General features: G+C 52.0%; 1 protein-coding gene and 1 long non-coding RNA gene across 7 annotated transcripts in view; one reads left to right on the top strand and one right to left on the bottom strand.

The window, feature by feature from the left end:
* Mcf2l (MCF.2 cell line derived transforming sequence like) overlaps window positions 1–14,203 on the bottom strand; it is a 147,239-nt gene that overhangs the window by 98,379 nt on the left and 34,657 nt on the right. The window lies entirely within an intron of this gene.
* LOC127668642 (uncharacterized) lies at window positions 4,841–7,170 on the top strand. 2 transcript variants are annotated; one of them, XR_007974134.1, is made up of 2 exons: window positions 4,841–5,122; window positions 6,811–7,170. It is a non-coding gene; the product is annotated as an uncharacterized LOC127668642 (long non-coding RNA). The 2 variants fall into 2 exon arrangements; XR_007974135.1 differs by having other exon boundaries at window positions 6,129–7,170.

The following is a 14,203-nucleotide window of genomic DNA, read 5'->3' as shown; positions in this document are numbered from 1 at the left end:
GTCACATGGCCTGGGAGAGTGGGAAGTGACACCGCAAGGCTACACCTAGGACAGCCAGAGCAAGAGCTGCCTCAGGGGATGAGAAGGATCAGCCCTGGACTGCCAGCAGGGGAAAAAGGAAGAGGATGCATCTCAGTGGGGACAGGATGCATTGGGCAGGCACATCACCAGACCAGAAAGAGGCAACTTGACAGGGGCAGACCAAGACACTGACACTGCTGGAGTCTGGCTGTCTTGGTGTGGACCTGGGACATGGAGGCACAGGCTAGCTAAGGGGCGCCATCAAGACAACCACACTGAAGCCATCTGACTGAAATGTTTTTCCAGTTAAAACACTGGAGGTAAATACCCCTCTCAGGGACTCGCAGAACAGGAACCACATGTTACAGATGGGCATTTGTTGCCATCTTTGTCACAGACCACTCCAAACGTATCTGAGCTCACTCTGTATCTATCTGGGCATTCAGCCTGGTCCTTCCCCTAGCCTCACTTCCATCCAAAATCTGCCAAGAAAGTTCAAGTATCATGTCAGCCACACAACGAACACTCACTTGTCACTTCAGCCTTCTCCAAAGAGGAGAGGTAGAAATAGCTATTACATCTCACTTGCCCAGCATCTCCTCAGAAGACACCATCATGGATATAGGTTTCTCCAGAGAAGCAAGACAGACAGACAGGCAGGCAGGCAGACAGACAGACAGACACATACACACATACACACACACACACCACATACACACACACACACACACACACACTACTCAGATGGCACCAGGTCAAACACTTCCAAGTGGTTGAATTAGCAGTTAAAAACTGAAGTTTAGTTCCTAGACCATAGTGAGCTAGCTTTGTGGAGATGACAGAAAGGGTAGGAGGGAAATCAGATGTTTGCATCACAGGGGGCGGAGTCAGACAGGCTCACCAACATCCCCTCATCATCCATGTTCTGAGGCAAGCCAATGATTGAGCAGTTGAATATAGCTAATTAAAAGTTCTTACTTTCAGAATTGAAACTTGGCTGATATTAAAACATGACATAACTTACATTGTACTGTTTTGCATGTAATTTTATCTGCCCATCTAGCCTGATCCATCCATCCATCAGCCCATCTGTCCATCCATCTATTCATCCATCCACTTTCCTATCCATCTACCCACTTATTAGCAATCTATCCTCTTATCCACCCAGGCATCCACCCAGGCATCCACCCAGGCATCCATCCATCATCCATCCATCATCCATCCATCATCCATCCATCATCCATTTATCCATCATCCATCAATCATCCATCTATCCATCCATCATCCATCCATTATCCACCATCCATCTATCATCCATCCATCCATCATCCATCTTTCCACTCATCCACCCACACATCCACCCACCCAGACATCCATCATCCATCTACCCTTCTACACAGCCATCCATTCACACATCAATCCATTCCCTTGCTATCCATCCACACATGCATCTACACACCCATCTACCCACCTAGTCTCTTGTTTACTCATCATGACACCCTGTGACAATCTGTCCATCTGTATATCGTCCACCTATCTATCCATGCCTCCACCTGTATCCTTTTACACATCCATCTACCCACATCCATTCACACACACACACATACACACACACACACACACACACACACATCTATTCCTCCACTACCTATCCATATGTGCACATGCACTTTCATCTACCCACCCATCACTCACACATCTGTCTACATTTTATCCATCTATCCATCTACCCATCCCTTAGCCATCCACCTATAAAAGCACCTCCAGTCCCTGTCAACGAAGAAGGTGGGGCCAGATTTAAAGTTTTCAAGTTTGATTCCTGGGCCTGCACCATCTTCACCATCTAGGAATTTTAAAGTGAAATTTCTCAGACTTCACTGCCCTGCCTTCCTCAGTCAGACACTCCAGGGAGGCTTGCATTTGTCTTTAACCAGCTTTTCCACTGACTTGATCGAACATTCAACGAACTAAGTGCCCACCATTTCTCCCCTAAATGTTTCTTGTTTTTCAACAAATCCTGCAAATCTAAAGAGAAAACCAAAACTGAGGAAACTGCTGGAAAGGAGCCCAAGTACCTGGAAGTGTTCTGCTGTTGTCTAGCATCAGGACGAAGATCAGGCTCAGAAATACACATGAACTCTAAATGCTCAAGGTCAAACAGTACAGATCCTGAATAGCAGGCATCACGCCCTGCCAAACAGCCCAGGTAAAAAAGTTCTGGGTCATGGCATCTGACATCCAAATATGGAGAGAGACCGCAGCAGCATGACCCAAACAGCACGGGCTCCCTCCTTGGCTGTGAGCACAGGGGAGAGTGGCAGAAGGTCAGATCTGCAGCTCTAAGGAAGTCGCAGCCCTCGGTTGTAAGCCCAGGCCCTGCCTTCTAAGCTGCTTCACCAGTCTCCAGCTCAAGCTTCCAGAACTATCTACCCATTTCTGGCCATGACCTTGACATGCCCCTGGAACAGGAACGACCCTATGACCTTGAGCTGCATTCTGCTAGAAGGGACTCTTGAGGACATGCTCAGAATGCAAACTCTGAGTGATAATTATGACAAGACCTCTATCACTCCCCTACAGCGGTGGAAGCAAGAACCTGCATTCTGTATGCACAACTCCTGTTCCCACTGCATGACATATAGCCCCTAACCGCTAGAGCCACCTCCCCAATGCCACAGCAGACTGGGTTATGCTGAGAACAGGAGAGAGGTAGGAAAGGCAGGAAGGTGCAGGTACAGTGCAGGTGCAGGTGCAGGTACAGTGCAGGTACAGGTACAGTGCAGGTGCAGGTGCAGGTGCAGTGTAGGTGCAGTGCAGGTGTAGGTGCAGGTACAGTGCAGGTGCAGGTACAGTGCAGGTGCAGGTGGAGGTACAGTGCAGGTACAGGTACAGTGCAGGTGCAGGTGCAGGTTCAGTGCAGGTGCAGGTACAGTGCGGGTGCAGGTATAGTGCAGGTACAGGCACAGTGCAGGTGCAGGTGCAGGTGCAGGTGCAGGCGACATCTCCCTCCCACCACTGAACAATGGGATGCTCACATCACAGGGTCCTGCTAACCACGCCTTCAGGTCTGAGTGAAATCTGCAACTCTTGTACTGCAGAAACATCAGAGGGCACAGACTGGGGAGCTGTTGCTTCTGGTGAGACAACAGAGGCCATCAGGGCCCCTCCAAGGGGACAAGCACACTCAATGAGTATCTGGTCCAGGTTCTGCTCCTCCAGGAGCCTTTTTACAACTTAAAACACACATGTTGTGTCCTTCAGAGCCCACGAGGAAACCCCAGTATCTAAAACTCAGGGATGATGTAACTGCTGGAGCAATTTCCACTCTGTGATCCCCGACTCCAGCCAAGCACAGGTGGGAAGAGCAGCGAGTCCCGCTCCTTCCTCAGGTCCCCTGGACGGGCAGGCAGCTCCTGCTCCACATTCATCCAGACCTTGCGCAAACACACCCAGAAAAATGGTCCCCATTTCTAAGCGGAAGGGCACAGATGGCACAAGCGTCTGTCTTTTCTTTTCACCATTTATAATAAGCAGCCATTTCATTGGCAAGGCCAGCGCTATAAACTAACCCTCTACACAAGTGTCGACACAAGTGTCGGGGAGACCACTACACGCGATGCTCGTGCTGATTTAGTCATTTAATACAGGGAGTGGGTGCCACACCCAATCCAGAGAACGAATTAAATTGTAATGCCTGAGGAAAATATTAGTTATAAAACTAGATAATGACACATATCACATAACACATGACAAAAACAGCAACCTACTTTTAATAGCAAACCACTATTTCCTCCCATGCCAGACACAACGAGTCAGTGGTACCTGCTTCGGCAGTGTGGCAGGAGCCCTCAGCACAGCTGATGGGGAGGCCAACAGCAAGATGCACCCTGCCAGCTCCGAGGGCTGAGATCTACAGGAGGTGGCAGCGTGTCCCTCGTGGCTTATTTTAAGTAATCAGACAATTAATCCTGAAAATTAATTTCTAATTACCCCACTCTCCCTCTTTTTAACCTATATTATTTCAAACATTTGCTTTAAGGTTGGACAGTGCATGGTGAGGATTTTTTCCCATAACTGAACATCTGTTGCCTCCCATCCCAGTGTCTGAAGGGTCAGGGTTTGGACCCTGGGCCACTCTGGGCTCATAATTCCACGGCCACTGCAGCAAATGAGGTGCTGTCCCCAAGCAGACCTGCAGACCTCCCCCCCCCCCCCCCAGGCAAATGGCTCTGCATACAAACCCTCATCTCCTAGAAAGCCAGTGCAACTAATCCGGAATTCCCAAACTGAGCCAAGCAGAAGAGAATCACTGTCAATCCACAAAGCCTGTCAGACACCAGAAATGCCCATCGCGCCTGCCTCTTCTGTCACCAGTGCTAGGGGAACGTGAATGAAGGTGGTTATAGAGCCATTAGATGCAATTCTCTGCAATTCAACAAATGATGTCAAGCTTAAGAATATAATCAAGGCCAGCGGCTCCTCCTACCAGTGTTCTTGGAAACCGCGTTTAATCTCTGCACCATTTCTTCTAGGGCCATCTCTTCATTTCTCAGCCAAAACCTCATCCTCCGATTCAACAAAACAGATCCCCAGAAGACCGTCCTCCGCTGCACCAGAGGTGCTGTCGGGTGGGGCTAAGCCGTGGGGAGGGGGCACGGCTGGAGCGGGGAGGGGGTTGTGGCGCTTTTCTTGGCTTCCCGGGATTGGTCTCCGCGACACAGGGAGGGGGGGCGCGCTTTGCGTTGATGGGGAGGAGGGGGGCGCTAGGCGGAAGCGGAAGCACTGAGCCTGCCGGGCGTATCACCACCCCGCACCTGGAGTCATGCGGGTGCACCACCTGAGCACCTGGGAGGTTAGTTTGCATCAAGGGGGTATCTGAAAGCCCCGCTACGCAGGCGCACAGGTCTGCCCCTGCCCTTCCCCCTCTCCCTTAGGGCTTCTGTCCTACGGGATTAGGAATAGCTGCTGCAGGGACACGATACCAAACCACCAAAAGAACACCAAGCCTGAGCCCAATGCCCCCTTTACCTCCTGCCGATGCGGGGCAGGTGCAGAGGCCACAGCAGCCCAGAGCGCGCTCTCCACGAGGTCGCATGCCCAGGTAAGAGGGAGTCGGTGGGTGGCTGGGGCAGGATTTGCCTCTCCCTGCAAGGGCGGTGCCAGACCTAAGACACAGGTCTGCGAGAAGGAAGCTCAGCTGTAGGCCCAGGGCTCTCTAACCTCGCCATGTTTGGCAGAAGGCCACAGTCTGCATCTGACACCACCGGCTCCACACAGATTCCGGGTTGCTGGTGCACAGGGTACTGTTGCAATGCACACGGTGGTGAACACCTGCCCCTCCAGCTGGGGCCATCTTTTTATTGTTTGGGAGGACAGGTCGCATCCTTCCTTAAGAGAAGGAGTGTTTTAGAAGAGATTTGAATTCTGTACAGGCCTGGGGGAGTTCAGTGTGGAGAGCAGATGAATGTTCACACTGTAGTTCTTGCCAACAGGACCAATGCCCTGGCATTGTGGTTTTCAGTAATGCATGCGAACCCCAGGACCACAGACCCCAATAACATGAGTATATCAGCACCATGGTATGCAACAGCGCAAACATGAACCAACATGTATGTGTACCAGCACGATGGTGGCCAACATGTGTGTCCCAACATGTTGTACATGCAGTAACATACATGTGAACCAAGACCAGTATCCAAGAATACATGTATCAGCACCACAATGGCCAACATATGTGCTCCAACACCATAGCTCCCTGAACTGTGTGCACCCTCACCACAGAGCCCAGCATGTATATATTATAATAAGATAGCAGAACGTATTGCTTGTATGAAAACTAAGCCCTCAAACACGCTGCAGCAGTGGCTTTGGTTTTAAATAATCTCATGAAGCAAAGGACGAGGGATTTCAGAGGTACAGCTCAGATGCAGCAGGTCTCCACATGGACAAGGGAGCCCTGGGCTCTGCAGTGCTGAAGCACTGTGCCTGTGGTCCTGGGAGTCAGGTCAGTTGACACTTCAAGTGTGTGACATCCGAAGACTGAGACCTGGGGGAGTCACACTCGTGCCCCTCAGCTCCAGAACCTGCTCACCCCTCCCCCATGTCAGGCCGGTGCCTCCATCGGAGAAGGCGGTCACGGAGCATCCTGGAGCGCCTCGATGTTCTAAGCCTTCTCGGGAGCACACGTGTAAGGGCCGACTCCATTCTCCTGGCGACTGAGGTACAGCACCGCCATCCCCCTGTCTCACACTAAGGAACCTGCACTTAGGGAACTGATGGGACAGGGATGTAGAAGACAAAGCAGCAGCTACTTGCTTGGGTACCAGAAGCAGGATGGGGCCTGATGTCGCTGCCTCACTCTGGCTACAGGTGCAGATATCTTCCTAGAGTCTTCAGTCTTTCTCTTGAGCCACCTTGGGTGACGGTCAATGTGGATTATGAACTTGGCAGGGTCTAGAGATAGCGGGGTGACAAGCCTCTGGACATCCTTTGGCAGCATTTCTAGTAGGAAGACCCCCCCTTAGCTGTGAGGAGCACTGTTCCATGAGCTCGGGTCCTGGACTGAGGACAGAGGAGAAGAGCTCTGCAGCTGTACCCATCGCCCCCTGCATTCTGACAGAAGCAACGTGACCTCTGACCTCTGGCTGCTGACACGGGAACTTCCCCACCTGAGAGGGATGACACCCTCAGCTGAGAGCCAAAATAAACCCTTTTCTTCATTAAGTTGCCTTTCCTCAGGTGTTTTGTTACAACTGCAATAAAAGGTAACCAATGCAACTGCAATTCCAGGCTAGCAGCAGCTCACAGACAGGCCCAGCACCCAGGGTGGGTGAGACCACGCCAGGAGCAGCAGCCGTCATCTTCAGAGAAACACCCTGTCCCCTCAAAGGTGAAGAGTTCTGAAGACCACCTTGTGAACTCAAGTCCGCACTAGACCACAAGACCGGGACTCCTTAATTGTGCATACCTCGTGTCCCTCTCTAACTCTTACTGTTTATACCTAAAGCTCATGCCTGTGCGCCAAGGACAGATAAGGGTCACTGGACCCATTACCTCCGCCACTGTTATTCGTCTCTTTATGGGCGGTTTGAGGTGGGGGGCTGAATCTAGCTTGTTGGGATACAAGAGCCTGGCTTTTTTTTCTTTGAATAGTATTTATTTATTTTCTGTGTATGTGTGTTTGGTCTGCAAGTAAGTGTGCTCGCCACGCGTGTGCCTGATGCCCACAGAGGCCAGAAGAGGGTGTCTGTGCCCTAGGGCTAGGATTAAAGAGGATTATACTGCAGCCTCCCAGGGTCTGGGAATCAAACCCAGGTCCTCTGGAGGAGCAGCCAGTGCTTTTAACCCTGGAAACCTCTCTCCAGCCTCAGGCCCTAGCATTGGCTCTACCGCCTCCCTGAGAGAACGCACAGTAGTGTCCCCCACTGGGACAGGTCTGACTCTGACCTAACAGGAAGTATTTGTTTCTAGGACCTTGCCAAGGGATTTGGGTTAAAATGATCTCTGTTTCAGCAGTTGCCCGGGTCACAAGGTAAGCCCTGCCCCCAGCTGCTCGAAGAGACTCAGCGATCCAGGTCCAGAGGCAGGCCTCTTTCCTTCTTTCTCACTGCCTGGCTTGTGGGACAAAGGGACCCATGGGAGCAGCTCAACCCCAGGCCAGGCCCCAGGGGGCAGGGTGCTGTAAGGCTACACCTGGATACCAGCCGGTCCCTAGCAACTGTTCTGGAAGAACAGCCACAGGAGAAAGGGAGGCGGAAGAGGAGGAAAGGGGGAGGGGGAGGAGGGGGAGGAGAAAGAGGAAGGGGAGGAGGAGAGGGAGGAGGAGGAAGAAAGCAGACCCAGGGTGGGCAGGCCTGGAGGATCCTCCCCTTCTGAGGTGGAGCTGTGAGCAGGGCCTGGGTGCAGAAGCCCACAAATTTTTCCCTCCCTGCAAGGAGCATGTATGACTCTCCAAATGGATCCCGGACCATCACGGAGTCATCACCAGCTTAAGTGGAGACTGGCAGATCCCTGGAGCTTACTGGCCAGCCCGACTGACACAACCACACAGGTGGACACATATGCAAGTGGATGCATGCCCAGTAGTTACAGACACGGGTTGTGGCAATTTTTAAAGTTTCTGGAATAGGCACATACTTTCATGTGTGCAGTCATGTTACAAACACAAGGGTCACTGCCTGTGCCCCAACAAGACAGGCTTGGCCACCCGCCCTCAATAAGTCATTTTAAAAGCAAGAAAAACATTTATTCACCGTCACGACGTACAGAAGAGGGGCAAAGAGACCCAGAGAGGCACCACCACCACCTGGTGCCTCCCTGGGGCCCTGAGACGAGGGTAAGGTTCAAATGGAAAGGAACAGATATGTGTGACTGAATTGTCCGGCCCAGGCCAGGTCTCCCGCCTCTTGCTGCCTGGGATTAGGCTCGTCTTGGTAAGGTGGTCCCACAAGCTGAGTCTCTTTTGGGACACAGTACTCCCCTGGCTGGCCACTTCCCTTCTCCTAGCATGAGATTGCTGTGGAAAGTTCCATTTGTCTGGGTCCATTGTTTCAGTTGTCTGATAGATCGAGGGATGCATACTTTGGGATATCTGTCGGGCCAGTTACAGTTTTTAAAATTTCAGTTTTAGCTCCTCAGCCTTGAGGTGGAATTTGTCGATATCTAAAACACATATAATACACAGAATCAAAGTAGGAACCAAGGTCAGAACACTTTTAGATCATGCCTGATAGCCATGCAGAAGAGCCACGTTTTCAAAGGAGATAAATTCTGTGTGGCCACATTCAGGATGAACTGGGAGAGGGTGGTGGTGGCTGAAACTCTTCCTAACATGGCCATATAAAATAAATCTTTTTTTCCCTGCTTTTTCAACTAATTTGGTTCTTTTAATTAGCTTCTTGAGGATAGATGGTGTACTGGCTGGTTTTGTGTGTCAATTTGACACAGGCTGGAGTTATCACAGAGAAAGGAGCTTCAGTTGGGGAAGTGCCTCCATGAGATCCAGCTGTGGGGCATTTTCTCAATTAGTGATCAAGGGGGGAGGGCCCCTTGTAGGTGGTACCATCCCTGGGCTGGTGCTCTTGGGTTCTATAAGAAAGCAAGCTGAGCAAGCCAGGGGAAGCAAGCCAGTAAGGAACATCCCTCCATGGCCTCTGCATCAGCTCCTGCTTCCTGACCTGCTTGAGTTCCAGTCCTGACTTCCTTTGGTGACGAACAGCAATGTGGAAGTATAAGTTCAATAAACCCTTTCCTCCCTAACTTGCTTCTTGGTCATGGTGTTTGTGCAAGGATAGAAACCCTGACTAAGACAGATGGCCACATCTGGTTTGCTAGGGCACAGGTGGTGGTGAGCTCAGTTGATGAGCAGACGGCAGACAGCTATCGTAAGTTGCAGTGCCCACAGCAGGTGTTGATATCAGGCTGCTATGCTCCGAGGCACTCCATACTGAATGGAACAATGGCTTCAGGCTGTCCCTCGCCCAGAGTCACTCAGTTTGGCTTCATTCTGAGCACAAACATAGAGGCAGTGTGACCCTGCCCCTTATAGTGCAAGTAGACCCCAAACTGCCCAATAGCAGCCACGAGACAGGCTGAGGCACAGATAGCTTGCTCCTCAGAGTAAGGTCCCACCTGTAAACTTAGCAAAGTAGACTAGCACCATATGAACTCACACTGAAATCATCAGAAAGACCAGACCACTGCAGGAGGGTGTAACACCTTTAACTGGACCCCAGCAAGAGGGCAACGTCAATGTGATGTCAATGGCCAGACAAGTCTGTTGTCTGCCATAGTGTTTGCATCAGAGCGCTACCAACAGGCAGAGGACTTCTCCTGTCCCCAGGGCTGTAGCTCTGCCAAGGGTCTGTCTAACCCTCAATCCAGACCCAGGCCTGTCTTGCCTCTGCAGTCTCCATGGTCATGCACCTTGCTGGACTCGACCCTGAGCCGCGTCTACCCAACAACCCAATGCAGCCCTGTGAGTCTCCTTTGGCTCTCCTGGGTCCTCAGTACCATACCTCACCACCCACAGGAACTCTAGTCTCTGCCCGCCCCGCCCCGCCCCGCCTCCAGGAAAGCCTGTTTTAAGTCCTTGAGTGCTTCTGCAGCCTTACCTTTTTCAGTCGCTCCAGAACATGCACACTGTAATGTGTAATGGGCGATCGAGCTCCAGCAGTTAAGAATAGAACGAGCCTGATTTGCCTTCGTCAGCTGTCAAGGGGAATTGGGACTGCTTGGCAAGCTGCAGCCAGTCTGACAGATCTAGCTTGTGCATTGACCGCTATTGGATACATCCTGACATCGGAAGACACAAATGCATCCATTTCTTCTTCCATAGAGCACTCACTACAGGCCTGCATGGGGAGCACTGATGGGCTTACGTCCCAACCCCCACAGCCCCAGCACCGCTAAGAAAGGCTCATGGGTGAGAAAGAGATGCTAAGGTGATTCCCATCCGTTTGCCTGGATGAGGGAGGGAGACGCTCACACCAGCTGGATGTGGCGGGAACCACGTCTTGTTCCCACGGCCACCTCAGCAGCATCCTGGCAGAGTGGCCACAGCCATGTGAGATGGGTACTCGGAGGCCGTGTACCATCCTAGGGCCCACTGGATATGCTTTAAGCCACTAGCCCAGAGGTTTTAGGCTGGGTGACAGCCACAGTGCCATCCTGGGGAGACTCACTGGAGGCTAGGAGAGAGGTGCACCATGCTCAGTGAGGAGTCCAGCGGGAGCATCCTTTCCGCTCTCGGCTTCCCTGGGGGTGTGAGGTCTCACCCGGGTCCCCCGGCCATGTCCTCCTGCCCGTGGGACTGTCAGCCCCTCTCTGGCAGGACCGTGCATCTACAGCACCTCATTTCCACGTCAGGTGACACATGAAACTTTGAGGTGGGCCCCAACACTGTTTCCAGGAACGTATTTCTACCCAGAGAGAACCCACGGCAGCATGTTGGCACTGGGGTTCCCACAGGGGCTGGAAGACATTTTTCCTGGTAACGGGATTTTCTGGCTACCTCATAGACACTACTGCTGTTTCTCTGAGGGACTTTCCTGGATTTGCTGAGTGAGGGAGGTTATTTCTGTCACATCGGAGGGAACACTACAAAGCCATCTGGGTCACCTCAGCCTATACTCAGGTCAGTGTCAGGCTAACAAAGACATGAAGGCCCCCAGAACCATTCAGTCCCTCGTACCCATGTTCTGTCCCCACCCTCATGTACTTTGGAACTTCGTCACCAAATATCTCTCAAGCACTCCTGGGAATCGAAGCAGGGAGACCGAACTTGGCCTGTGCACCATGCTGGTCTCATCCAGAGGTGAGGGGCACAGCTGGATCTATGCACCATGCTGGTCTCATCCAGAGGTGAGGGGCACAGCTGGATCTATGCACCATGCTGGTCTCATCCAGAGGTGAGGGGCACAGCTGGATCTATGCACCATGCTGGTCTCATCCAGAGGTGAGGGGCACAGCTGGATCTATGCACCATGCTGGTCTCATCCAGAGGTGAGGGGCACAGCTGGATCTATGCACCATGCTGGTCTCATCCAGAGGTGAGGGGCACAGCTGGTTCTTTCCTGCCCTCTATGATCTCATTTCAAAGCCACGGTGAAAACCAAGGCACAAATTCTGAGTTCATGAATGGCTCTGTGGAGGGTGGCAAGTGGCATGGAGGACTCCCAGTCCTACACAGAGCCATGGCCAAGGCCCCCCTCTCCCACTCTGGAGAACTCATGAGTGGAATTAGAATACAAGCTTCTAGTGAGGAAGTCTGGTCTCTGCCCAGGTGGAGATGCCCCAGCCCACAACCCCAGAGTGGCCAGCTCCGAGGGTATCTGTCCTTGCATCAGGCTTAAGTGCTGGGCTGGGCAGATGCCAAGTTTGGGAACTACAATGTCACCCATTCAAGCTCCTCACAGAGGGTGACTCAGATTTAGGGACCCTACAGATGCCCACCCAGGGAAGAATATGCAGACCTCCAGGGGACAACACCACTTTACTAGATAGGAAGTCCATATCCTTGCATGTGCATGTTTGTGTGCCTAAGAATGTATAACGGGTGAATTTGTGTATCTGCAGTCCTGTGAGTACACGCGTGCGTGGAGATGTTGCACCAGAGAGGAGCTGGGAAGGGGCAGCAAGGATCTGTCATCTCCATGCTCCTCTGGCTTCTGAGACTGTGCTGGGCGTGTTTGGAGGCTGGGGTCTGAAGGTTTTAGATGAATAGGATTGAACTTTTTGAACTAATTTGAAGGCATGTCAGTGACATCAAGTAGCAGGCAGACGACGGGACCAAAAAGCCTGAGAACCTATTACAATCCCTAATGCAGTGGCAGTGTACGTCAGTCAGCAGAGGGATGTGGAACAGAGACATCGGGGGTTCCTCTGTCACAGGTCTGAGGACTTTCCTCGCCAGCCCTGCTTCCCTAGACTAGAAGCTCCTGCTCTCTAAGGGTCCATTATGGAGTTCAGGAAACCTCCCGATTCCCTCAGCGGTGAGGTGGGGTTGGGCAGAATTCCTCTCTTGAATCCTGAGAGGAAGGCAAGTGTCCTTGCTGTAGTCCTGGCATGAATTCCATGGATCCAGACCTCAAGGCAAGAGGTATTGTTCTTGAAGACTGTCACAAGGTCACATACCAGGTCATCTATGACCTCAATGGGATCGAGACGAGATTGAATCACAGGACTTAGCACCCAAAGCTAGAGAGACAAGCAGTCATAGTATGCAAGAATGGGTCAAAGGGTGTTGCCTTAGGAAAGGGGGGGCTCTGGCTCATCCCTGGGCTGTGGGACTGCCAAAGAGGGGAGCAGGACAGGACAAGGTTGGAACCCCTTATGTAAGCCAGGACAGCTGGAAGAGATGCAGTCACATGCAAGAGTGTCCTGGACATTGTGCTCTGAGGAGGCACGGTCCCTCATGTTCAAGAGTGCAGGGGACCCATCCCAGCCCCAAGTGGCTCTGCATGCTGGCCTGGTCCCAGCCAGAGGGTTTGTCTGGGGAGACTAAGCACTTCCTCCAGCATAGACCCTGCAGTGGCCACCGGCTGCCATGTGTTTTAGAGCTGCTGCCACATGAATCCAGTCCATTTCAGCAAGACGGACTCCTACTGGAGTTCCTACATCATTTTAAGTTCGTTCTTGTAGGCTCTGCTTTATGTGAGTTGGCTAATAGGTTCCACCTGCCTTTGGAAAGTTTCTTCTGAGTTCCATGTAGGTGTCTCATGAAGCCATAGCCAGGGACCAGCAGGCAGGGACACTGGATCCAGACTCTCCAGGTAGGGAAGGGTAGGGGGTGAAGAGAACCTTAATTTCCCTGACAGTCTGAAATCCACACACCATCTCCTTCTCCATAGGCCAAACCTTGAAGTCCACAGAGCTCTCTGTAGCGGTGAACATCAGGCTGGCCAGCAACAGCTGTGGCATGGCCTTCAGTTAATGGAGGACCAGTAGGACTATTGATTAAGGCCTGAAGATGTGCACTTTGACTCAGTTGCCACAGATAGGTTTCAGATAGGAGTCTCTCTTGAGACCAATGTTGTCTCTGTCTACCATAGAGAGGCAAGTAGTTCTGAGGCAGGGGGATGGGAAGACAAAGTGGAGGTCAGCAATGGGGTTTCAAGTCAAAAGGAGACTGGACAGAGTAGGGCTGGGTTCCCCCTGAGGCCTCCCGTGAGGGACTAACTCTGCCTGCCCCTGAGCTCAGGATCTCTGGAACTCCCAGAATGACCATGTAGCAAGTGTGCAAGGCTGTGGCACTGTGTCACAACACTTTGTTAGAATAGCAGCAGGGATTGCTTCTCGGCCTTTTGGCTAAGATCAAGTGTAGAATAGCAGCAGGCGCCAGCATCACCATGGAGGCAGACACTGAGAACTGTTACAAAATCTCTAAGGGGGTCTGGGGGGGCACTAGCCCTACACTATGAAGTGGTTCCCCCTACACCCACCAGAGAGCCAAGACATTTGAAGACTCCCCAAACAAACTACACATCATCAGAATGCTGTCATTCCAAAGTCCAGGTGTCCATGTGTCACGGCTAGCATCTAGAGCTGGCTTCCAGGGCTCACAGGGAGCAGAAGGGCTGGGCCATAGTACCACGCCCTGACAAGAGACGGGCCTGGGCCGACTGTGGAACGTTGTATGAGAGAGTAGCTATGGCTTATGAGGAACAGTAGAACCTGCCAACAG

Source organism: Apodemus sylvaticus, chromosome 18, assembly GCF_947179515.1.
Source record: "Apodemus sylvaticus chromosome 18, mApoSyl1.1, whole genome shotgun sequence".
Classification (NCBI taxonomy): domain Eukaryota; kingdom Metazoa; phylum Chordata; class Mammalia; order Rodentia; family Muridae; genus Apodemus; species Apodemus sylvaticus.
This window is presented reverse-complemented; position numbering and strand designations above follow the sequence as displayed.